Raw genomic sequence first — 25446 nt, 5'->3', positions numbered from 1 at the left:
CTAAATGGAAGCTGCATGTTGGTGACTTTTAATGCAAATATGTTGTTGAAGAGCAGTCAAAGAAGTAATCGGCATTGCTTTTCAAGTTGTTTTTCAAAGAAAGGTTATTAACGTTTAAGAAAGAATCTTTCAGCAACTCTGGATGTTTAAATGTGCGCCCTGGCATTGTAATAGAATAAGTAACTGTTGTCCGACTTGCGCGTGTGTTACAAAGCATTGTAATGATAGTTGCTTCATGCGCGGCGGGAAAGGAGCAGCGTTTGAGGAAAGGACCCATCAGCGTGTGTCTGCGTGACTGAGGAAATAAAGTTGTGTTGTGCGTTTCTTTTCCTCAGCGGAGTTACACGGAGTAAAACAGAATCAGCTGAGGTGGCTGCCTGTAATCGAGTGCGCAGGTTTTCGGTTTTGTGAGAGGAGAGAATAAATCTATGATCAACTTCTGCGTAGCGTGTAATGAGTAAGTGAAGCGCACGCGTGAATATTAAAAGGCAGCCAAGAGCAATTTGGATGTGGCGTGTTAGCAGCTATTCTTAAGCACGCCTCCGGTACCTATAAATCTACTGAAGCAGCAAAGTAGCTAGCACAGACATAACATTATAAAATGAATCAGAAGTCAATAGTAACTTGGCAAGATAACGTTGCATTAAACATTACGACATAGTAGTAGGAAATGCTCTGGATACGACGGAACAAGGAAATGATTGCAACAAATGCAGATTCTGTGGTACTGCAGAAATTGAGTACTTAAAGCATTTAATAATTGCATGCACCGGTACCAATGGTCAGCAGATTCTGCATCTGAGTAGCTTTAAAAAGCAAAACAATTATATGGATGAATGGTTGTTCTATGTAACTGCTGGCAGGAACATCAAGCTATTATGCAGGCTAATTGACTATCTCGATATGATCCTGAGAGTCAAATAGTTAGCTACTGGCGAAAGGAAAATCAAAAAAACAAAAAAGATCATATGGTTAAACACTGAATGGGCTAAAAGCTGGATATTTTCACTTTCTTTTTTGGCCTTTTTGACCTACTTTAAGGAAACACAAGTGTCATGAAATCGCTTAAGGAAATGTCGTGGATGTGAACTTTGATTTAGACTTTGAGAATGACTTGGAAATTAACATGTTAACGACGATGGTTTATTAATGTTAAAAAAGTTCAGTATTGATTTATTGAACTGAAGTTTTACTAAAATTAAAAAATTTAAAAATTTAAAAAATTAGTCGTTTCATTTCTTGAACAAGGAGAAGTTAAAGTGCACAGAGCATACTGACTGAGGAAAATGTTAAGAAGTGTATGGAAAATTAATAAGCTAGAGTCTTCTGAAAGAACTCTTACTTAGTGCAAAAGAAAAGGATGCAATTTTAAAAGAAAAAACAGACCATTTTGAATATATTGATCTGTTCCAGTGAATAACCTGCAAAGGACAGACTTAAGCAGCCACAGAGGTGCAGCAGTTAAGGGCAGATTGCCGAGTACAGTTCAACAAGATTATTTTAAATTTCAGCAGAGGTAGTCGGTTTATTTGTGGTTTACTTTTGAAAAGAATATATATTTAATTACAGATTCTAGTGTATTGGTGGATGTTTAACCAGTGATATATTACTTGCAGGTTTTCCAGAGTTCTGAGACGTCCAGAGGTCAAAGGGAACCAGACGAATCCTAATGCTGTATTATTTTATCCACTTCCCCTTTTTCCCCAGTTTGGTCAATTCCGTAGTTTCTATTAACTGCTGGGTGAACCAGTTTGGGGGATCTGGTGAGCTATTCGTCTGCTCCTGCAGGATTTCAGCGCTGGGACCTGATACTGCTTCCATCGTCTTGATCGCTCTCTAATGGCCTGCACGTGAGGGGGGCCTTTAATGCCTCACTGCTACCCTCAGATGTGTGTCATTAACATGAATGGGCTGATTTGCACACCTTTGTCTATCTGCAGCCCTCTTCATCCCAGTACTATGGGGATTCTGGGACTTGGAAGTCCGTAAAATGAAAATCACTTTGCACAATGATAATTATCACAAAGGGCTTTTATTACCCCACGTAGATTCTTTAAGGGTATATCATTAGAGTAATAGAATACATTTGTTTTTACAGTCTAAGGGGCTGCTTCAGAATTTACATCGGTGACGTTCGACTTCTCTTCCCCGTTAGGGGGTTCCTGTTTTTAAAAGGTTGGAGCTTTTCTACGTGCTTTTTTCATTCCTAATACATGGCTAGTTATAATTGCCTTCATTCATATTCTGACAATTTACTTCAGGGTATAAAAGTTCTCTGTGGCAGAATGCCTTTACGTTTGCTGGTATTAATGATATTCCCTTCCCTGAGGAAGACATACAGTTTCTCATCCCACAAAGTCTTTGTGTCACCCTGCAGCCCTTCTCCCAGGTGATCCTCCCGGCTAACACCGCCCCTAGGGTCAGCATCAGGATAGTCTGCCTTTCCCTGGCCACCTTAGAGGAGACTTTATGTAGGGTTTAAGTGAGGACTCAGTAGGATTAATAACAGATGGCAGCCGCTACCTGATCCTTACTCTGGGGGTGGTATTATGACGGAGGATCACATGGGAGGAGATGGCTGTCGGGGAGATGTGGTGAATCCATCAGGAGACGTGCAGTATTATTCCCTTTTTTTATGTGAAGAAGACCCAATAATTCCCAAATTCCTGATGGCATGTTGTCATTATATAAATCCCTCCAGTTGTAAAACCCCTTCTTTCCAAACATTCTAAGCAGGATAACCGTCACATCTCATCTATACCCAACCCACCCATAACACTTCCTGTGATATTTTTGTGCTGAGTTAAAATCACAAAAACAAGATCCCCCTAAAGTCCTATGAAACCTATGGACTCCAACTCCCATAAAACCTCAAGTACCTGGACGAGGAAGGAGGAGTTGTAGTGGATCAACAGAAACACTAAGCAGAACATGCAGACTAGTGTTTGAAATGAAATCCAATTACGCGGGGCATTCAAAAATGGTGTCAGCGTCTGTAATCACAAGAGGGAAAGATACAAGCTGAATGGAATGCAGCAGAACCATGGGGAATGGCGGAAGCACGGCATTGGACTGTGCTGATGAGAACAAGTGTTCTCAAGCTACCGCTTGCAGGCAGCGCTAAAGTGAGGCCACAGATGATACTGCAGTCACCAGGAGAAGACTGCTGGGCCACCGTCAGCAACAGCAGAGCTGCCGACAGAGCGGTTAAGTACAAAAGCAGCAGGTTTACTGGTGAAAGCGTGCAGAGACAGCAGAGGAGCTGAGAGAGGGTCTGTCGAGTGGAGAACGCCATCCCAAGTTGAATGTTTCACAATTCGGCGCAGTGCCAGACACTGGTGAGTCTACCGAGATGTTGGTGACCCCGGGGCATACAGACGGGCACGGGAACTTTATTTGTATACCAACTTGGAGAACAAAGTCAGAACTTGCACAAATCCTCATATGAGATGTCCATATGAAAAAGGTTGAATCAAGTATTGCCACAAGCCAATGAGTGTTGATGAAGGAATTGAAAGACAAAACTTGAACAAGTCTCCATAAATGGGATATCAATGTGGGGAAAGTTTGAGCAAGTTGTACTTTAAGCCAGGAAAATATAGCCAGTATAGTAATACAACAGTACTATACTGGAAGACATTGAGAACATTAGACAAGAAGCCCAGGTGAGAGAAGTAAATCAGGCAGTGAGCATTTGGGGAGAGGATACCTGGCAGGGGAGTATACCAGGGGATCTGCAGACCACAGAAAAAGGAATTCCTGGCAGGGGATCCATGTTATAGATACAGAGAATACTGACATTGTGGACAGGTACCTGACAGAGTATACCAGGGGATCTGAGAAATCTACTAAAGGCTTCCTGGAAGAGGAGTATACCAGGAGGATCTGCATAAGAAGTTATTGTTTTGTAAGAGACCTTGACACTCGTCATTCTTAAAGAACGCGCTTCACCATCCTTAGGAAGTAGTTCTTGAAAAAGACATGTGTGCCATGCTTGAGAAGTGGTTATTTGATAGTGTCAATTTTTCCATACGTAGGAAGTGATTATTTGAAAGAGACATTTGTTGCCATCTTTTAAGGAATCATTATTTACAGAAGACATTTTTGCTATCCTACCTGAGACACCCAGGCGAAGGGAACTCTCCCTCTGGATCCAAAGATTTTGTTGGATTTATTGATTTTGGTTTTGAACACTTTTTGCCAAACTGACATCAAACATTTTTCCTTGCACTTTTAGTTGCTCATCTTTAGTGTGTGTTTGTCAGATTAATGTTTTGGACACAAAGACAGCGTATATAATTTTGACAACAAGACAAGACTTTTAGTTTTCATTTCCTAGGGACAGATATGCCTTTATCCAATCCTCTTATTTCAATAAAGATGGCGGCTGATGTTGAAAACACTACCATTGTTTGTCCGCCTCTCATCTTGGACACCTCACTCTTCCTCCAAATTCTCTGCATCTCCGCATAGGAGTATACCTGCATGGAGTCTGGGACACTAAAACTGCTACCCACTTTCTCCCGTATACATTAGCAGGACTTTCTGGTTGTTGGTTTGTAGGCCATGCTGTTTGCAGGTATGTATACCAGTCTTAGTCTGTACAGGCTCTGCACCACATTTTAAGGTACCCAAACAAAAGAAGTATCAATGCCACAAGAGTAGGATTTATTGGGGATGGAGGTACACACAAAAGGTCATGTGAACAAGTTTATGGAACTTCTCATGCTCAAAGCGCCGCTTCAGAGACCTTATGTTATCTTTCCCAATCTACTGCCCCGCCACAGCCCCCACAGAGGAAGACTCTGTACCAACTCCATCACCCCGTACACTCAAGCCCTATATCATTTTTAAACCTAATGCTTTATTGCCAGCTAAAAGAAACATAGGTAATCTTGTTCCAGAGTCTCCCACACCCACCACTCTGCTTTTAAATAAAGCATCCCCACAGAAAGACTTTCAAGTACTCTTGCAATAAGACAAGAAAATTGGGCATTGTAAAAATATTATACAGTGCATTGTTAAAAAAAGACTGTTTAGTGCTCATTTGCCAGGCAGAGGACCATTAATGTTCCAATTTTTCACTGTTAAAATATTAGATTCCTCATATAGGCCAATTTCTGTAACCTCTCGACTGAAGGTTTCCTCCCAAAACATTTCCACCCTGACCAGGTGGGGTTTGTAAAGCATAGAAAGGGAGAGGACAACCTGCCGAAGACACTCAACCTGTGGCCCTGCCAAGCGAGAAAATAGCAGACTTGTTTCTATTGACAATAGGTGCTGACAAGGTCTTCGAGTTCGATTGGGGTTTCTTTCAAAATGTCTTAAGCCATTTGGGTTCCAGACCAGTGGCACAATGTACTGTACTCCCCCTCATCTGCCAGAATTCTGGTGAAAGAAGTACAATCATAACCTTATGTCGCTTGGTGGGTGAACCTATGTTTAATATCCCACTACAACATTGGCCCTTTTAATTCGAGCGTTGACAGGATATGATGAACACTCAGGCTTGAAAGTCAACTATTCAAAATCTGTGTTTCCAATGTTCGAAGCGTCCACCCGAACCCTGAACTTAATCTTAAACTCCCCCTCTAGCTATACAAGCGGTGAGATTAGATCCCTGGGGATCCACATCATGATCCACATCATGAACCCTATTAGTAATGTATTCCAAGCAAACTACCTACCACAAAGATATCCAGCACTGGAATAAACGGATCTTATTTTGCATAATGAGACTTAACAGAATTTAGACTGACGTGTATATAAGTTTTCCAAGTGCTTCCTGTCCAGGTGCTTAAAGACTTTTATACTTTGCTCAATGTCAGGAATTGGTCCTCTGCCCACCACACCAGTTTGTATTGCCAGTTTAGAAATCCCAGATGAGTTTTATGAGACCTAGGCAACTGTAGTCTATAAAGTGCCGAACTTCGGTGCTGTTAAATAGTTTGAACTGAATGCTGTTCTCTACTTTATTCAATTATGGGTTTTTTTTTTCCTTCACATCTCACACCCAGGAATTTCTGTATTCTTTGAGGAGGTTAAGATTGTATCAAAGTCCTTCCTTGGTGGGTGCATGTATGACCAGGTGAACTGCATACCACATTTCTGAGCCATTCAGTCTCCAGCCTGGGATTCCTTCATTAATGCAGGGAGGTCATTGAACAGGGATAAGCTTACCAGAACCACCACCGTCCGAAATGAGGTTCAGTACAAAAGCTTTAATACTTCATCACCCAGAGGTTGTGTTGGATGGACATCTATAAGGCAAATTAGACAACAAAACAGGATATTCATAATCTGCCACAGCCATATAGGTAATAATGACCTGACTGGCAAGAACGGGAAACAAATGGCCAAGTCACTCAGGGATCGTGCTTCATTAATAAAATGTACTTTATTGATTACATCACAACAAAATACAGTACAGAAATAGCTTACTGTCAGTCTTGCTGGACTAGCATACAAGCACACTTGATATGATATGATGATATGGTATTTGTAACGCGCCTATACACGTGTTTCAAGGCGCGACGAGGCAGGGAGGGGGGGACAAGGGGAGACAGACAACGATCTTACTAGGCCAGGTGTCATTCAGATCGCGCAAGTGCAGGGGTGGGGGAGGGGCAAAAGTGCAAGAGGAAGGGGAGGGGGGGGGAAGTGCAGTACAAGGTAAGTGGCGTAAGTGGCGTAACGTAATAAATAAATAAATAGGGCCAGCTGGTGGCAAGTGTGAGGTAAGTGCAGAACAAGTGCTGGGGGAGGGGGGGGGCTGTAGGGATACAGAGACAGTCCCGCAGTGCAAAGGGGTTCCAGGGCATCAGTGCAAGTGGAGAGTGGCAGGGCCCAGGGCCGAGGCCGTTTAGAGTGGTCCAGTTGCAGGATCAGTGCAGTTTCAGTGAGGAATTAAATTAGCTGTTCAGCAGGGGAGAGGGAGAGAGAAAGCAGAAGCAAAGAGGAAGGTTTTGAGGTGCTTCCGGAACCGGAGATGGTTCTCCTCAACCTCAACTTGCACATACGGGTAAAAAAAACACCACGCGTTCCACTCTTGAGTCGAGCTTCCTCAGGCAGGGGTTAGACAACATCTACTATCTCTTCCTCATGGATATAGGAGCGGTATGTGAAGCTCCGCCTCTAAGCCTGTAAGTCATGTGACTGCTCATCTGACTAGCGATAAGTAGCGTCAATGGAAAACTATCAGCCATGTCGAACAGTAAATAGCATATTCGAGCGGCGTAATGCTGGTTAATGATTCAGATCGTATGCAGCATGTTGCTTTCGAGCATATAGAGAGGCTTTGCCCGACAGACCGCTAACATTTTATTTGACAATAACTGAAGCATAAAGTGCAAGTGCATGTTTACATAATAAATCGCTGCTCATGACTGGTATTAATGCCAGCACCAAGGGCAGCTAACACGGATTGGTGAGAAAGCTATTGGAAGGTAGTAGCTGCCTAAATGTTACCATCAAATCTTAGACCATTATCAATTAAACTGAATACTTGGTTAAAAAATGTTAAGAACATTTGGTAATAGATACCACTCAACAATACGGAATACCTGTAGGTCCACTCTCGTAATTCTAGGCAGTTCGATACTATAAAGTGCATTATAGTACATACACGCATGTAGATGCCAGATAAATTCGCATAAAGTGCAAGTATTACATTTGGTAAACCTTAGTACTCTCCAATTAAGTGTTGTATGAAGTGCCAGTGCAACTGCAAAGAAGGCAATTTGAAAGTGCACACACATCTATCAAACAGTTGTAACATATCGAGGTATCGGAAAGGAATAGAAAGATGAATAAAAAAGAGAAAATGACAAAAGTAGGAAAGGAAGCAAACTAATAATGCTTAAATACAGTACACATGATCATATATTGTCAAGGAAAAGAGATTAAAGAAATTTAGCTGAGAAACACATACATTTCAGAATCTATATTGAGGCCAAGTGGTTTCAAAATGTCATATTTGCATATTAATTTGGCCTCAAATTAGCGCAGTTTCAATTCTGTTCCCCAATATCTTATATTGAGGAACATGTGCCAGGCCACGAAAGTACATGTCCTTAACATTCCCATTATGTTTTTTCATAAAGTGTAGTGTAAGTGGGTAATTAAGGTTACCATTTTTTTGGCTCTGTAGTGTTGCAATATGCGTAACTTTAAGGGACCAATGGTGAACCCGATATATAATTGAGACCGCAGCTACCTGAGCTGACAAGTACTACAAACATGGTAAGACATGTCATTTTGTGTTTGTATATTCATAGTTTGCCACCCAAGCTAGTGAAAGGCTCTTTGGTAACAAAGTCACACATTTTGCATTTCGGGCATTTCTTAAAGCCTACTGTCTGGGTTCTAATAGGGAGCCATCTGTGGGATTAATTTTCATTGCTCATCATGCTAGGGGACAAGGTGTTCTTTAGAGTGGGAGTTCTGCGAAAAGTGACCTAGAGGGAAGGGCCTAATCCTCTGTTAAGATCTCGAACACAGGTCAGTGTTTCCAGTGCTTGTGCACAATGGCCCTGACTTCATTGGCTTGATGGTTAAAACCTGCGATGAACCGAATAGTTTCATCTCTGGGCTTAACTTTGGTCTTTGCACTTGCAATGGCACGTTCTATAAGATTTCATTGGAGAGTACTAAGATTTACCAAATGTAATACTTGCATTATATGCAAATTTATCTGGCACCTTCATGTGTGTTTGTACTATAATGCACTTGCACTTGATAGTATCTAACTGCCTATAATTATGAGAGTGGACCTACAGGTAGTCAGTATTGAGTGGTATCTATTAGTGAATGTTCTTAACATTTTTTAACCAAGTGTTTAGTTAAATTGATAATAGTTTAAGATGTTATGGTAACCTTTAGGTAGCTGCTGCCTTACAATAGCTTTCTCACCAATCCGGGTTAGCTGCCCTTGTGCTGGCATTAATACCAGTCATGAGCTGCGATTTATTATGTAAACATGCACTTGCACGAACTTTATGCTTCAGTTATTGTCAAATAAAATGTTAGTGGTCTGTTAGGCGAAGCCTCTCTATATGCTTGAAAGCACCATGCTGCATACTATCTGAATCATTATTCACCAGCATTACGCTGGCCGGATATGCTATTTACTTTTCGACATGGCTGATAGTTTTCCATTGACTTACAGGCTGAGAGGCGGAGCTTCACATACCGCTCCTATATCAGTGAGTAAGCGATGGTAGATGTCTAATTCCTGCCTGAGGAAGCTATATTCGAGAGCAGAACGTGTGGTGTTTAAAAAAAAATGTTTTACCTGTATGGGCGAGTGTGTTTCTATGCTGGTCCGCCAAGACTGGCAATAAGCTATTTTATTTACTGTATTTTGTTGTGATGTATTCAAGGTAATTTTATGAATGAAGCAGGGTCTGAGTGCCTGTGCAATTTTTTCCCCTTTGTTTTACCTGTATGGTTGTGGGAGATTTGTTTTGCATATATCAAGAGCCCCGCCTACTCTAGCCCTAGAGCCCCAGCAGAGCGCTTTGCAATTGGCCAATGTTGTTTTGACCATGTACTAGTCCCTTGTGTGTCTCCAGTTTATTGACCATTTTCTGGAGAACAAACTCTGGCCCTTAGCTCCACTCCACAAATAGAAATGGGCTTAGGCTGGCACCCATGAGGTCCAGGGGTTCCAACTAAGGCTAAAAATGGATGATTAAACTGAAGAGTTCCTGGATGGGGGTTACTCAGATGGTGACAAGTCCTATCTAAAGTATTAGCTTTCCGTGCAGGAATTCCCTGTTCCAACACAAGTTCCCAAAGATATGACATCCAGCTTGCATCTTGGCAACCCTACCAGTATTTGGTCTCACCTAAACATTCATTACCCCCACGCTTAGGGTGATACCTTTGGCACTATTGTTTAAGCATTTTCTCCCCCCTTGCTTTGTGAATTACTGTTGGCATACTCATGCCTGCAAGTATGTCTTCCCACTTGCTTAGGGTTCTTGTTGGGCTGTGGTGTTTTCACCCGCCAGCCATGGGCTTTTCTCCTGGGACAAGGCTTTCAGGCCTTAGTCAGCTCTTGGATCTCCTTTTGGGTCTCTGGCTCCTCTGAGTGTGAGATTTGCCTTCAGCAGGCCTTCATCTTTTCTCCTTCCTCCAAGTCTGGTCTCTGCCAGATACTGAGAGAAAGCTTTCAGTAAACCGTTCTCTCCTTGTTCCATTCCTTCCTCCGGGTCTGTAGTCTGGACTGTCACTACCTGTGATTTGGAATTTTTTTTATAGCTCCCCTGGTTACTGTTCTACCCTGTCCCCTCTGAGGATGGGGATGGTGCCAAGCTATAACCAAAAAAGTGATGGTTGAGCGTGGTGGCGGGTCAGTAGGATGAGACCGACCAAGGTTCACCATCTTTTAACTGTTTATTAAATTTAAAGAGAAAAAGCCTAACCTTCCCTAATCTAAGGGTAACCCTACATAAAACAACTAAAACTAGGGTGCTCATCATGTCCAAAACAAGAGTCTCCCCTCTCCTGGGGTTGGAAAGGTTACTTCCCAATAGACTTATTCAGTTTTAATATGGAATATTCAAGTAGATTTCGGCTATCTTTTTCACAAGTTCGTTCATTTCTTTTATTGGACTTTTCCACATCCTGTTGGATAATCCTTTTTGATTCCTCAAAGTTCATTCTACATGTGTACTGACCCCTAACTTCTTCTGTGTCTTGATCCTTTCAGGATATAGTCACTCTTGCTCCTTTGGTATTCTACTATCCTCGTGTTTGTTGACCAGTAGATTCTTCTCTTTCTGCTTCCTAATGACAAACAAGTCTGTCCTTTTCACTCCTAGAAGCATGAGTTCTTGCTCTAGGAGACTAAATCGTATGTCTCCTGGTTTCTCCATTTCTCCTGTGAGATCTGTGTAATGTAACCAGCGTTTGGATTCACTCCTTTTATGCTCCTATATATTATGGGGACGAATATAAAGAGTCCTGTAGTTGTCACACTACTTGGGTTTCTCTGCACTACTGGGACGAGTATGAGGGGTCCCATACTTATTACAGCTCTTCTTACTGTCTTGTCAATTTGGGTATAGCCATTCGGCAAATCCGCGCCTCTCCCTGAGTCTCCCACACTGTCCGTTACCTTCTTGGGTTTGGGTTTGCGTCACCAGGTAGGCATCTTGTCCCGATACTTTGTTTCTTGGTGTAGGATGGCTTCTGGGCTTTCCTTTGGTCTGTTCCACAGTAGGGCTCTGCATACTTCTTGGATGGTGCTTCTTGCTTGGAGAAGGCTTTTTGCCCCCTTCTCACCCTTCACTGTATGTCAGGTACACAGTGCTGCTTTAGTTGGTATCTTCCGTTGGTACTGTCCAGGGCACCTCCACTCCAAAAGTGTTACTTCAGAGAGGTTTCTCCTCTTCCTCTGTCTGGGTGCTCTTACAAGCGAATCCCTCCTGGGATGCTCCTCCGTGGCAGTGCCTCCCAGTAGACTTTCTGCCCTCAAGTGTTTCTCGGACACCTGTTCTTCGGTTTTGCTTGGTAGACGTGTGACGAGTCTAGCGAGCTGGTCACTACTTACTGTGGGGAAAGCGCCCCTCATGTGGCCAGGGAAAGGCAGAAGCTACATGACTCTGACCCTAGGGGTGGCTATCTGTGGGAGGACTACATGGGGGAGGACAACACTCTGGGAGGCGAAGTGAGCCTGTTGGTTCAGAACAGGTCTTTACCTGCACTCCTTGGTAACATCCATTTACTTTTCCCCCATTCTTGTATGGCATATTGTGGTGTGTATGAAGAATCTCCACTATTCACTGAGCACCGAACTTCTGTACATGCCACCCCCTTTCATAACACTGAAACAACAAGTACTGGGACTTAAGTACATCCCCCACCCCTTTTTTTATAACACTGAGAAGTGGAAGAGGGATGGAGTGACAAAGATCACTAGGAGCGGCAAACCAACGCTGCGCTCTAGTCGCTGGAAGATGTCAACAGGTGCCGGGAAATAAAAATATGGAACACCTGAACAGAACGAAAGTCGGCCCTCCCGATGCTGGTTGTGACACAGGAGGAACGAGAGCTGCAGACCGGAGCGAAGAAGCTGGTGAGGATGGCATCCAAGGAAGTCTGGCGGATGAGTGTTCACTGCGCTGCCATTCCGAACAGTAGGAGCTGTGGAGTGAAGAAGGCCAGGCGGAAACGGAGAAGTCGATTAGACACACTCCCAGGATGCAGACTGGCAGCGTAGGAAATGATGAGAAGCGAGGGATGCTGGACCTGTCAGCGAAGACCGTTCAGCCCAGATAATGAGATTGGGATACCGCAACGCTTCAGGACAGATGCTGTGTGCCCGTTAGTAAAATCAAAAACCCACACAAGGGAGCTGGGACATTTAACAGAGTTGCAGAAGGGTCGGTGTTCTGACATATGAAAAATATAATTACCTGGATACCGAAACAAGTGAATGCTAATGAAGAGTATGAACCTGGGATTTGCACTTGAATATTGAGAGGACTCAAAAAGCCCTGGCAGGAGAGTAAACCAGGCATACAGCGATTCTGGGACCTGCACCAAAGTAGCAAAATAAGACCCTGGCAGGAGAGTAAACCATGGATTGGAGAAACTGGGCAGGGACCCCCAGGAAGTGATGAGAAAACGGGGCAAGAAACTCCCCTTTTTGAATTGTGCACTAAAGGGAAGAACCATACCCCTTTCTGAAAAAGGCATAATGGTCCAGGGAAAACACAAGGGAAGAGCCATCCCCTTTGGGTTTGTGGAATATGAGAAGTGACACTTTGAATAACCAGAAAGACTATAGGGCAAGGGAAGGCCCTTCTCTAGTGGAACTTTATTCATTTTTCTTTTCTGCACCTTAGAGACTTTAGATTTGGAATTTTGGAAGGACGCTGCAGGTTTTCAGTAAAGAGACATTCCCCATTTCACATTATATTGAGTTTAGTGTGCAAGAGTCAGTTTAGGATTTTGGACACAGGACAGAGAATTATTTTTCTTTAGACAGCCTGACACAGACGTTCCTTAGTTTTGTTGAGGCAGGGAAACCCCTCTTAGAGTCCGCGATAGGCAGGATTTCCCCCACCCCTCAATCTTTTGATAAGTCTTGGATAAACACTGATAATGCCACTGTGTCCACGTCGTACTCTTGACCCCTCACAGTAATTAATCCTCTGGTAGTTGATGCCAGGATCAATTCCCGACAGAAGGGAGACCAGCTTCTCTGTCTCTTGTGAGGGGTCAGAAATGTGAGGCGGACAACCTTCTGAAGGTTTTTCAAAAGATGGAATTTTATTAATTCAAAAGGTTGGATAAACGCCTCACTATCCCTACCCTGACGAGGATTTCCCTGCCTAAAATAAACTAAAGGAAACACTCTAACCTGTTTCTATCCCTCACATTTAAACATACACCAGCTTAATAAGTTAATATATGGCAATTCAACAGCAACAAATATGACAGTTAAATTCACATCGTAACAACTGTTTGTCCTTATAATCTGGGTGAATTCAACTTCCCCCAGATTCAAGCAGGATTTTGTTCAATAGTTCCAAAAAGGTTAAGGAAATCCTGTATTGCAACAAAGTTCCACTTCAGTTCTGTTTAGTTCCAACTTGATAAAACAACGTTCCAATTTGTATTCAACCAGCAATTCACAAGTGTTCAACAAAGTTTCCTCTTTTGACTTGCAACAACGATCTTGAAACAACTTCTTTTCATCAGCATAGACTATTTCTTTACTTCCTTGTACTCTTTCGTCCCGTCCCCTTTCCTCCTTACTGCAGGAGCGGCGTCCCTTCCAAGGGACTGGAGACGGAAACTTTTTCACCAGAAAAATTCTTCTTCCCCTTTATATTTAGAGGCGCGTGGGGGCGTGGCCCAGTGAGTATGCACTGCCTTGACTCCGCCCTCCGGTGCCACACCCCAGTCCCCTTTTCCACGCCGATGGGAACGGGCCGAATTCACCAGTGCTCCTGGGTTTGGCTTTGGCCATGTAATTCCACGCACGGATGATACTTTGCCTTTTTTTGTCTTTTATATCATTCAGGCACTCTGTCCTCGGGCGTCACACTCCTCCCCGGCGCATGTCGACTTCTACAGGGTTTAGCAGGTGTCTATCCTGCAACATGCTCTTCCCTACCTCAGACCTCCACCTCCACCCCCTCCGCCTACGTTGCCCTGGCCCAGACCACGGTTGGCAAGCTTGTACAGAGTGTGGCTCGCTGTCATCGAATGCGCTGAAGAACAGACTGGCCAGATGGAGGGAGCTCTTCCTGAAGTCACCGCCGGAGGACCTCAAGAACTTCGTGAAACACTGAGCCAGGCCTAAGGTAGAGCCGCTATTTTCCATCGCACCCCGCAGAGGAGACTTCTCCCAAGGACTCTCCCGGCCGGGAGGGACCATTCAGGTCCCTCCCGGCCGGAGAGCAGCCTTTCACGTACCAGTACGTTCACCAAGGCTGCTACAGCTACCGGCCCTCGGGTTGACGGATCCTCGGATCCTCCCGGTCCCAGTGTTGAGGGACCGGAAGGTTCTTGAATCGCATAGTCATCCGAGGGGCTCCACCTTGTCCCGGCTATATGGCTGAGGGGCTACGCCCTAGTACCGGCAGTACGTCCGAGGGGATGCCTTAACACAACTCTACCGACCCCCGGGTCGAGGGTGTCACACCTACCGGGCCTAGGCCCGAGGAGCAGGGTAGGCCTCTTGATCCACATACAAGAGTCCTGGAGGAGGCTGGCCCCAGTGAGCCGAGCAACACGTTGCAGGCACGTGGCAGGCAGCTCGACAAGATGGCCGCCGCGCCAGACAGAGGCACCCGTCCAACGCCATTCCAAGAGTTCGACGAAGAACGAGTGTCAAGGTGGGACTGGCCTCAACCAGGTACGTGGCATACACCTTATGTGTAGGGCAGCTTTCCACTGCGTCCATACGGGCAGGGTATGCAGCGGCTCCAGCAGCCTCCGGCTACCCTATCAGTACCCCTAACCCTCCTCAGACCAGTGAAGACTACTTTGTCCTTTGTACTTGCACAGGACCAAGGCTTCCGCAAATTGGATGCCCTGTTTGTCACTTTCGGAGGCTCAAGACCAGGCTATCAGGCCTCTAAGGCTTCCATATCCCGCTGGATGGTCTCTGCCATCAAGGAAGCGTATGAGGGCCAGCACAAGCCGTTCCCAGCCAACATGCATGCCCAGGCCATCCTTGCCAAGGCAACTGCCATCGCATTCCATCGCCATGTCCCTTGGTAAATCAAAAGCAGGGGGGCCACATGGGCCTCTTCCTCGGCTTTCTGCAAGCATTACTGTTTGGATGCCAACTCTAGATCTGATGCAGCTTTCGGACCGGTGGTTCTCAGGAACCTATTTGCTTAAGGAGGGGTCTCCTCTCCACCCAGGGGCTACAATCAGTTGTAATAGCCCTTGCAGTATGGAGGAAAGGGACGGGACGTAAGAGAATTATAAGTTACTCACCGTACTGACTAACGTAATCTTAGTCCATAGTCCCCTTTCCTCCATACGTCCCACCAACCTCCCCCCTAATAATACTGGTGTCATTAGGCAATGTTGGATCTATTGTCGACGTGTCAATGGGGACTGAGGTGTGGCGCCGAGGGCGGAGTCAGGGCAGCGCATGCTCCCTGGGCCGCACCCCGGCGTGCCTCTAAATTTAAAGGGGAAGGTTTTTTCTGGTGAAAAAGGTTCTGTCTCCTGTCCATTGGAAGGGACGCCCATGCAGTATGGAGGAAAGCGGACTATGGACTAAAAGTACGTTAGTCACTACGGTGAGTAACTTATCATTTTGTGGTGCATGTTAGGGATAATTCTCAGAAATTTGCTAATTCCCTCTACCTTAGTGACCCCCAGCAACTTTGCTGGATTTTGAGGACTCCTTTTCCCACTCTTGTATTTTAATGTAATTTTGAACACTGTTTCTTTTGGTTATGGAGTCTGACAAACTCCATGGGCATCATCGTTTACATTGGGTCACACAACACCTTCAGTGCAGAGATACAGAGAAGTCTTTCAGATTTCCCAAAGGTTTAAATACCTTTTCTGGGATAAACTACTTTTTCCCAGAGCAGTAAAATGAAATTGACTTTACTTACATTTGTAATTTTTCTAGACCCAGCACACCCTATTTTACAATAGGGTGCTGGAGGGGTTACCTAGTATCCCCTTTGCTTTTCATGTTACCCTTTCCTCGATCAATGGCTGGTGGCAGTGGTTTACTTTTAACTACTGTGGTGTGCATTTAACGCTGGCTGCGTTCGCAGATGTAGTAAAGCACCCAAGGGTGCCATTTTTGTCAAAATGGCCCGTTCTTCTTTTTTCACTATTTCTTTACCCCCTTCTTGAGATTTACTCTGTGCGCCAAACAAGGTTTGGTCCCTTTGTTCGCTTTGCCTTTGGCGGAATTCACGCGTGAATCCTGTCTCTGGCTCCAGGGTGTCTGGGGTGGGCAGGAAGTGAGGGAGGTGCCTGAAACTCCCTGTACTTGGTCCCATAGGAGACCCAAATGCAGAATGAATGGGAGAGAACTTAATAAAAGGCAAGGCTTTTGGCTTGGAAGGCAGAGTCGACCACTGGACGAAGGAATCGAAGAAGAACTTGAAGAGGATGCCTGCTGCAACTCCTTGATCCTTGGTTTGCCCAGTGAAGCCCTGCTGCTGTGCTGAAACTCAGAATCCGTATCGACAGAGAAGCCCCTGCAAGGACGACTTCTCCCCTTGAGTTGGTGGTACCACTCAACTCCAAAAGTAAGCCACCTGGACATTCTCTCGGAGCTGGTTGATTTGACCTTCCCCAGAGTTGCTGCTGGAAACCGAAACGCCAGGGAGAGGAACACCAGATTGTGTGTGTTGCTTTTAAGCTGGCCAAGAGCTCCAGGAAGATCCTCTGGACTCCCAGGAAGCAGGACTGACCAAGCCTGAGCCCCCTCAACAGAGTGCGGGACCCCAGACGAAAGGAAAGCCCATCTTGACAGCCAGGAACTGCAGTTTTGCTATTTGCTGTAGACGTGAGGAGCTGAAACACTGAACAGCCACTTATTTGACGATTGCTTGTTGCCAGCGGTGACCGTCCCATTGCATTGCAGGAGTCCCCTGAAGTCCTCCCTCTTGTCCCCACGATTGAGGCCCAGGAACAGTGATATCTGTAGAGCTGCTCAGGAACGGAAGTCCCTAAGTAGGGGCAACATGCTCACCTTGGAGGCAAGACGACACGCAGCAACACAGGTTCGATCCCTGGGTCCGCGCTTAGAAACCTCTGGGTATTAAGCACGTTATACATAACCTATCAGATCTGCTGCACTTTTTCTTCAATACAAAGGTACTGTAAAAGTCTGCGAGAACTTACCTCTTGCTGTAGAATTCCTTGCATCTTCTGCTACTCACAAGCCTAACGGCTTGTGGCCCTACATTTATTCTTTTTCTTCAAAGACTTCTAAAAAATGTGTGCAAAGACTTTTCTTACCTGCAAAGAAGTACTTCAGCTCATATAGACTTTTGCACATTTTTTTTGGATTAGCCTGTTCTACTGAATGACACTTATTAGGGGATCTGAAACTATTTGCCTGCTTAAGAATATTTCTGGTTTCTTGTATGTTCTAAATAACCTTCTCCTTTGGCTTACTCATAAATGAGTCTAACTGCAACAGTGATATATTAATGTCCCCAGCACCCTAGCTACTGAAGTCACCTGAGGGTGTAGGTTGTGTCTGTGGGCCATCCCAAAAGGGTACTCATTGATTTAGAGATATTAGGAGTGTGTATTTTGTGAAGTATATTTGAGTGTTACTGTTATATTGCTCCCTTCTGAAGAAGGCTTATTCTAACTGACAAATTAATGATTGTTTATTCAAGAAACCTTGTGTGCAAGTGTTTAATAGAATACTTGTCACTGTGAATCCCTGTGTAACTCCCCTAAAGCTCACATTGACCCCTCTTGAGATAAGCCTGGCTGCTCAACACGCTACCAACCTGTGTAGTACAAGCTTATACCAAAGGGTGGGTTCCTATTGCCAGGAGGCAGGGTTGTTGTAGTGCACACAAAGGGTACTGCATACAATCTTGCCTAACGGTGCATAATACCGATGATGTAATAAGGCATGAGTTGTGTAGGGTAGTGTGCAAGAGCACATGGTTATCGGAGGAGCATTGCTGTCCATACCATGTGTTGTGTATGTCTATGTATAGGAGTCATAAAATGTGTTGTGTATGTTTAGGTGTCAAAGTCCTAAAGTGTGGTAGTGCACATGATTCTATGAGGTGTTATGAGCATGTCTTGTGCACTGAGTGATTAGGCAGAGCAAGTGAAGTTCAGGTCAGAGTGTGTACTTCCCTCGCTTCCAACCCCCTTACCTATTCATTAACTTTTCCTAATCCTCTTTCTGGTGATCTAATTCCATGTGCCCATCCACAACCTCTTCCTAACGCTCTCCCACCCCCCATTGGTTGCCTCGAGGTGGCCTGTGTATTGTGAAGGTATTGTGAAGCAAGACACAGACAACAGATTCTAAGTTCAAAATAAAAGGATTTATTAACTCAAATGTCAGGATGGTTGAAAGCCTAACTTGTCCCATGCTAAGGTGGGATTTCCCTACCTGAACAAAACTAATGAAAGTCGGAGTCTGAAAGTTCAACTTAAATGTCTGTCTGCGGGGGCGTGACTGGGAGCTGACTGGAAAGCATGGCTCTGTGAATGCTCCTACCCAGCCCTGCTGTCTGAGTGAATTTCCATAGGCTGGAGCCATCTAAATGCCATGTAAACCTCCCCTGGGAGGTATGAACACTTGCTGCACCTAATTCACTGGGACTGAGCCATTAAAATCCAGTCTCCATGCTGTTATTAGCAGCGAATGCTCAGTGCCGACGCAAGGACGAATGATCAAGATGGCAGCTGGCCGTTGTGGGCCACGGTTAGGGAGGGGCCGGACTCTCCAAATTGGCTCGAAATTCCACTAAAAGTACTGCATCCGCAGTGATCGGGAAAACATAAAGCAGCTGGACCTACCGTCCTTTCTTCCCTGAAGCAAGCGTCCTGCTGGGCTGCAGCCACCGCCGGAACATCACTGAGATCCTGCCCGCCAGCTGCAACTAACCACGAGCTCGCGAGCCCCATCGTGGCAGGAGTGAGGTTGCCTCACTGCTCCGTGGATACCTGAAGCTGCGGCGGGTGATCACACAGCCCGAAGACTGCACCCATCCGGTGAGTCACCCACTGATGTCCCGCAGACCTCCTCAGCCCAGGCGGCATCCTCAGCGTTCTCCTTGGAGTCCCTCATCGCTGTTCTGAGTGTGGACCCCCTTCTCTGCGGCAGGCTCCGGAGGGGGCTCCTGGGTGCACCGTTGTAACTACCAGCTGGGCAGTGTTCTCTGCCTGACCGCATGCTCGAGTTTCTCTCTGCTTCTGCTGCTGAGTTGAAATTACTAGAGCGGTTAGGAGCTCAGCATGATAGGGAAGTATCACTGGAGCAATCCACAGCTTGTTGCTCGCTGCGGAGCGGTTGATGACTTTGCTTCACCGACCCTGCACCAGCTGAAACACTACCTGGGGGCTAGGGAGCGAGTAGCCCTGAAGAACGTGGCCTGCCTTCTAAGCCTCTTGCCCCCTCTCCGTCCCCACTAACCACTGACTCTACTAATCTCGTTCAATACCAGGGGTTCCCTGGGGGAACGGGCCGAGCTGCACTGCGGATCAGGCAAAAGTCCGGGGAGAGGCACGGGTGCCAAAGGCCCCCCCCCAAGAATATAGTAAACCCTCAGGGACAGTGCAACGCAGCACAATAACTCCTACTGGGCTCAAACCAGCACAGAGGGCACCACGAGGGAATCCTGGCAAGGGCCTTGATGGTCCTTACATCTTAAGTACTACCCCCCGCAATGGGCAGTGTTACAAATGGAGCCCTCTCGGGAATTCCTATTCCTCACGCATAATCCGCTACCTCCCTGCATGCCATGGCGAAAAGTGGGAAATGAGTGAAACAGACGGACATTGTAACGCTGCTGGGCAATACTACCCAAGAAAAAAACGAAGAGGGCCGATCAGACGGCGCGGCCAGCAATTGAGGGTGCTCATACCTTGGAGGCGCCGGACTGTCCAATTCGCCACCAAATTAGATCTCCAAGAGCTTTTAGCCGTGCTGACTAAAGAAATCCAGAAATGAAAGGACGAGGTTACTCGGAAGATCGCCTCATTAGACAAGCGGGTCGAGGAGGTAGAAAAGCGCACTGAAGGTGCGGAAAACAGCCTATGTGATAATGCCTTTGAATTGGAACGTGGCTTGGACAGGATTGCGTCCCTTGTGTGCGATGCGCTCGAGGCCAAGCAGGAGGACGCAGAAAATCACCCCAGGCGAAACAATATTAGCCTTCGAGGTATTCCCACAGCAATAGCCGACTCTGAGCTAGAAAGTTTCACGAAGGACTTGTTCAGGTTCATCTTAACGCTCCCGGACAACTCTCCCCTGGAGATTGACAGAGTCCATCGAACAGCGCCGAGACAAGCATCCACGTCTCCACCGGATATCCCCGCACAAGTAAAAGAAGAAATAATGTAGGAGGCTAGATCCTCTAAGCAAATACTCTTCAGAGGGGCGACTTTTCTTCTGTAACAAGACTTCGCAAATGCAACTCTGCAGAAACGTAAAGCCCTCTGCAGCCTCACAGAATGGCTGCAAGCGCGGAGGGTGCAATATCGTTGGAGCTTCCCTACCGCCTTGAACTTCACATGGGAAGGAACCCGTAGGCAGATCTGCACATCAAAGGAGGCGGATTGTTTCCTTGGAAGGGGGACAGCCAGCGAGGGCTCAGAGTCTCAAGCACAAGCCCAAACAAGATAGTCTTTGCCCGTCCATTGGTCTTGGGCCAGCAGACGACGCAGACTCTGAGGCCCCCTGAAGCAGCTCGACCCGAGCTGAACTTCCTACAATTACCATCTCATTACATCTGCCTCATGGAAGGTAAGTGTCACAACTACATGCATAACCCACCAGTATCCTCGTTGGACACTCACCGGCACGTGGGTTCCTGCCCTGCCCTACCCTGGGTGAGATGAGCACAAATCTCCACAGGGGTCCCTTATCGCCCACTGGGGCACACTCACACACTCCAATTTGCTCCTGTAACACTGCTGCTTTAGAAGGGCGTAGGTCCAGCCCAATGCTTAACTCATTAGTCACTGATATGCCGTTTTAACCCCAGCCCACCGTGCTCAGTTATCAGATGGCAGGGTTGGTTGGTAACCCCACGGATGAGAAATCCCTCATCCTTAAAGTTTTGGGGGGGAGGGGAAGGTAGTTAAAAGAGCCGAGAACAGTTTGGAGTCCCTGGTCTCCCAGTTAATCAGTTCATCACTCAGACATCTTAAGGCATGACACACTCACACTTACACAATGGGGCACCCTGGAAGTTTAGTGCTAGACGCATTGCAAAGGCGCTCCGAGCTGAGACCACCTTTAAATCCCATGGGATCGGATGATAGTAGGGAAGTCTGCATTGTGACATGGAATGTCCAAGGTCTCAATTCCCTCAGGAAACACAAATCAGTAGAGGGTAGACTTGCCGCCTTAGGCGTAGATATAGCAATTCTCCAGGAGACGCAGCTGTTAGCAATGGACGAACACCGTATTAGATTTAAGCGATTTAGAAAGGCTTACTTTGCTACCTCTGGTGAGAAAAAGAGGGGTTAGCTATCCTCCTTAGCGATACGTTTCCACTTAGCAACCTCTCAGTGAGAAAGGACCCGGCAGGCAGGTACCCCCCTATTAAAAGGGCAAATTGTAGAACAACCGATCACTATACCCCTAATACAGGCCAGGATAAATTCCTAACAGAGCTACTCCCAACACTATTAACCTTCGCCTCCGGGCACCTTATCATTGGGGGAGACTTTAACACAGTCCCAGATCCAGTGAAAGATAAAACTCTTCCTCCGGCCAATCCGGATTTCAGTTGGGCCCTGGCCTTTGCCAGGTTATTGAGGGAATTGTGCAAGGTCGACGCCTGGAGATTAGCAAACCCAGAGGACCGCAATTATACCTACTACTCCAATGTGCATGAAGGACACTCCCGGATTGACCTTCTCTTGATTACAGGAGCACTATTCCCCTGCTTGCGCAAAGTAGAAATTCACGCCTGCATGATATCCGACCACGCCCCAGTATCAGCCGACATCTCGATATCGGGTGCCCTGAATCCCCCTCCAAGGTACAGGAAGCTTAATGACTCCCTCCTACTAGACGAGCTGATCAAGGGCGAAGTGGGCGAATCACTTACCAATTACTTTAAGGAAAATTCTACCCCTAATATGCTGATAGAGATGCTATGAAGCCGGTTATAAGAGGGGTACTCATTAGCACTACCGCCGAGCAATATCGGATCTCGAAGATCCAAACCCCGGCTCTGGAATCTAGAGTTGCAGCCCTGGAAAAGGGCCTGAAAGCCCGCCACATGAGGAAGGATGAAAGGGAGCTGAAAAAAGCCAGAAGCGCCCTAGAGATACACTGGGCTGATCGTACCGCTAAGGTGCTCGCACATATACAAAACAGTTTTATTACCACAAAAGTAATAAGGCGAACTGTATACTTGCGTATAAATTGTAGAAGATACATAGCCGGAACAATCTAATTTGGCTTATGGGTGCGGATGGAATTGTTAGATATGCGGACGCCGATAAGATAGAGATCCTAACGGATCATCATAGATCAATCATGACAGGCCCTCCTTCATCCCTGGAGGATTGCGCCCTGCCCCACCATACCTACAGTCCTTCAAATCGCCTGCTGCCACTACTCCCTGTGAGTGTTTGGAGGCCTTAATCTCTTTAGAAGAGGTTTCTGATGCCATCAAATCCTTGAATAATACCGCCCCAGGCCTGGATGGGCTGACGAGAAAATTCTATAAAACATTCGCACACATTTTAGCACCCAAACTAACACTCTTATTTAACTCCTTTGTGAGCTCTGGCAGGGTTGCAGAATCGATTACTATACTAGTCCATAAGCCTGGGAAGGACCCTGAGCAGGCGGCCTCATACAGACCCATAACACTTTTGAATACGGGTGGGAAGATCTACTCTAAAGTTTTAGCATCCAGACTGGGCGGGATCCTTCCAGGGTTGGTATCCAGGGACCAAACAGGTTTTATACCGGGCAGAGGGATACACGATAATATCAGGAGAAGGCTAAACCTCATTGAATCTGCTAACAGAAGGTGAAGGGATTACTGGTTATCACCCTGGACGCACACAAAGCGTTCGATCGGGTGAACTGGAACTACCTTCAGCGCACGCCTTACATGCATGGGATTAGGCCACAATTTTGTAAAATGGACCATGGCGAACTAAAAGACTCCAACCACTCAGCTCCGGGTAAACGGCATTAGGTCTGAGGTTATTCCCATAATCAGGGGAACGCGCCAGGGTTGTCCGCTATCTCCCCTGGTGTTCGCCTTGTCCATGTAGCCGTTTGCAGAGAGGGTCCAGCAAAATCCGAACATCTGAGGGCTCACAGTAGGGGGGGGACAGAATATAAGGCTGCACTCTATGCGGACGCTGTTCTCTTAACCATCATGTGCCCAGCCACTTCTCTATAGCCCCTGCTAGAGGAGCTTGAAGCCTTTGGGTCGGTCTCTGGTTTCAGGGTGAACTACGAGAAGTCCTCTGCCCTGCCAATCAACCTGACGAAGCAACAGAAGGATCTCCTCACTTCGAGACTTCCCATCCCATGGGCTGACTTTACAATCGGCTATCTAGGGGTCTGCATTCCCAAAACCAGCACCCAGGTCTACCAATGTAACTTACTACAACTACCAGCCACAGTGCAACGCTCACCAGCTCCATTTCCATCGGAGCAAGGTGAGTGTTGCCCCTGTGTGCTGCGGCTGCTTGTGGGCTGTTTTTATTGCATCTAGGCCCTGATGCCTCATGTAGACCCCCGCTGCAACCCCGCACCCTCTTCCTGAATCCCCTTGCCTCCCGCCCCCCCTGCTCCCATTGGTCCTCTCAGCTCCCATCACCGGTCCTCCCAGGGCAGCCCTTTGCCCATGCAGCCCTGCGGCTAGGGGCCCTAAGACCAAGGGCGACTCTAACAGGGGCGGCTCCAAGAGGTGTCAGCAGGGGAAGCAGTGGCAAGCCGTCAACCATCCACCTACAATGGACCAGTAAGGTAGGAGTGGCCTGGGTCAGGAGTAGAGCAACTACCCTACCCTAGAATACGAGCCACTTACCAAACCACAATAAACAAGGTGATTATTCTCCACTGCATATCTCGCCCCACCCTCAACTTAGAGAAATTCAATCAGTACTTAATATTGTACCGATCTGACCGGCTAGACAGAGACCTCCCCACCTCTATACAGACCTATACTGGTCTCTCAAATCTAGTAGGGTTTATTCTGTCCAGAGTGCTTTGCGTGATATTTTTAGATTGCATTGATAGGCCTCTCCCCCACTATAGCAGGGGTTCTGTCTCCAAATTGCATCTGTATGATATCTAGATTGCATTGATTGGCCGCTCTCCCATTATAGCAGGGGTTCTGTCTCCAAATTGCATTGTATGATATCTATATTGCATTGATAGGCCTCTCTCCCACTATACAGATCTCTCAAATCTAGTAGGGTCTCCCCTCCAAACCATCCTTCAACTGGTAGATACCCTCGTTAAGCCCACACTGCTCGCTCACTGCAGTGAACCACGGATAGGGAGATGGACACAAAATAGAGCCACCGAGAACACCTGATAAAACACTCCTAACCACCTCCCCTACCCCTCAAGACAGCAACCGAACGAGTCGGCAACACCAGCCGGAAATACCACCCACAGACAGAGCCTTAACTGTTAGCGGACAGCCCTCCACACCCATTACTATACCTCAAGAAAACCAGACCGAAGCAGAACCAACTGGGCATCAGTGAACAATCAAGACTAAACAACTTCTTATAATGCCGCGCAAACAACCCATTCCGAGGGAAAGAAAAAGCAAAGAAACAATAAATACTCCCGAACAGCAACAAAGAACTAAAACTACAGAACGCAACCCCACAGTCAGGAACAAGAATCAAACCAACACTGAGAGGAGAGACAAATCCCTCTACTTAACGCCTTACCTCGCTGACAACTGGTCACCAAAGAAAACCAACCCACTGCTAGAAGCAGCAACATCAAACTACCCAACACAAAGGTGCAGAAGAAGGATAAACAACATAAGAAACAACAAACACACAACCGATGCGATAACACCTTACATCACCAAAGCAAGAAGAACTTCCAATCGACACCCAAAACCCATGGAAAATGAACTCGATGCAAACAAAAACCCAAGGCAGAACCTAGAAGAACTCTTCGAAGAAGATGACACCCCAAAACCTACACCTCAGCAAGAGACCGACCAGGAAGAAAACCAAAACACTAACCAGAAGACGACCTCCACAAGAAAGCCCAAGCCAAACACCTCC

The 25446-nt window shown here is 46.3% G+C and overlaps 1 protein-coding gene across 1 annotated transcript in view; it reads left to right on the top strand.

The window, feature by feature from the left end:
• Window positions 1-25446, top strand: part of CUL5 (cullin 5) — a 1916374-nt gene that overhangs the window by 599262 nt on the left and 1291666 nt on the right. The window lies entirely within an intron of this gene.

This window comes from Ambystoma mexicanum, chromosome 7q (assembly GCF_040938575.1).
Source record: "Ambystoma mexicanum isolate Mex_15411 chromosome 7q, UKY_AmexF1_1, whole genome shotgun sequence".
NCBI lineage: Eukaryota > Metazoa > Chordata > Amphibia > Caudata > Ambystomatidae > Ambystoma > Ambystoma mexicanum.
This window is presented reverse-complemented; position numbering and strand designations above follow the sequence as displayed.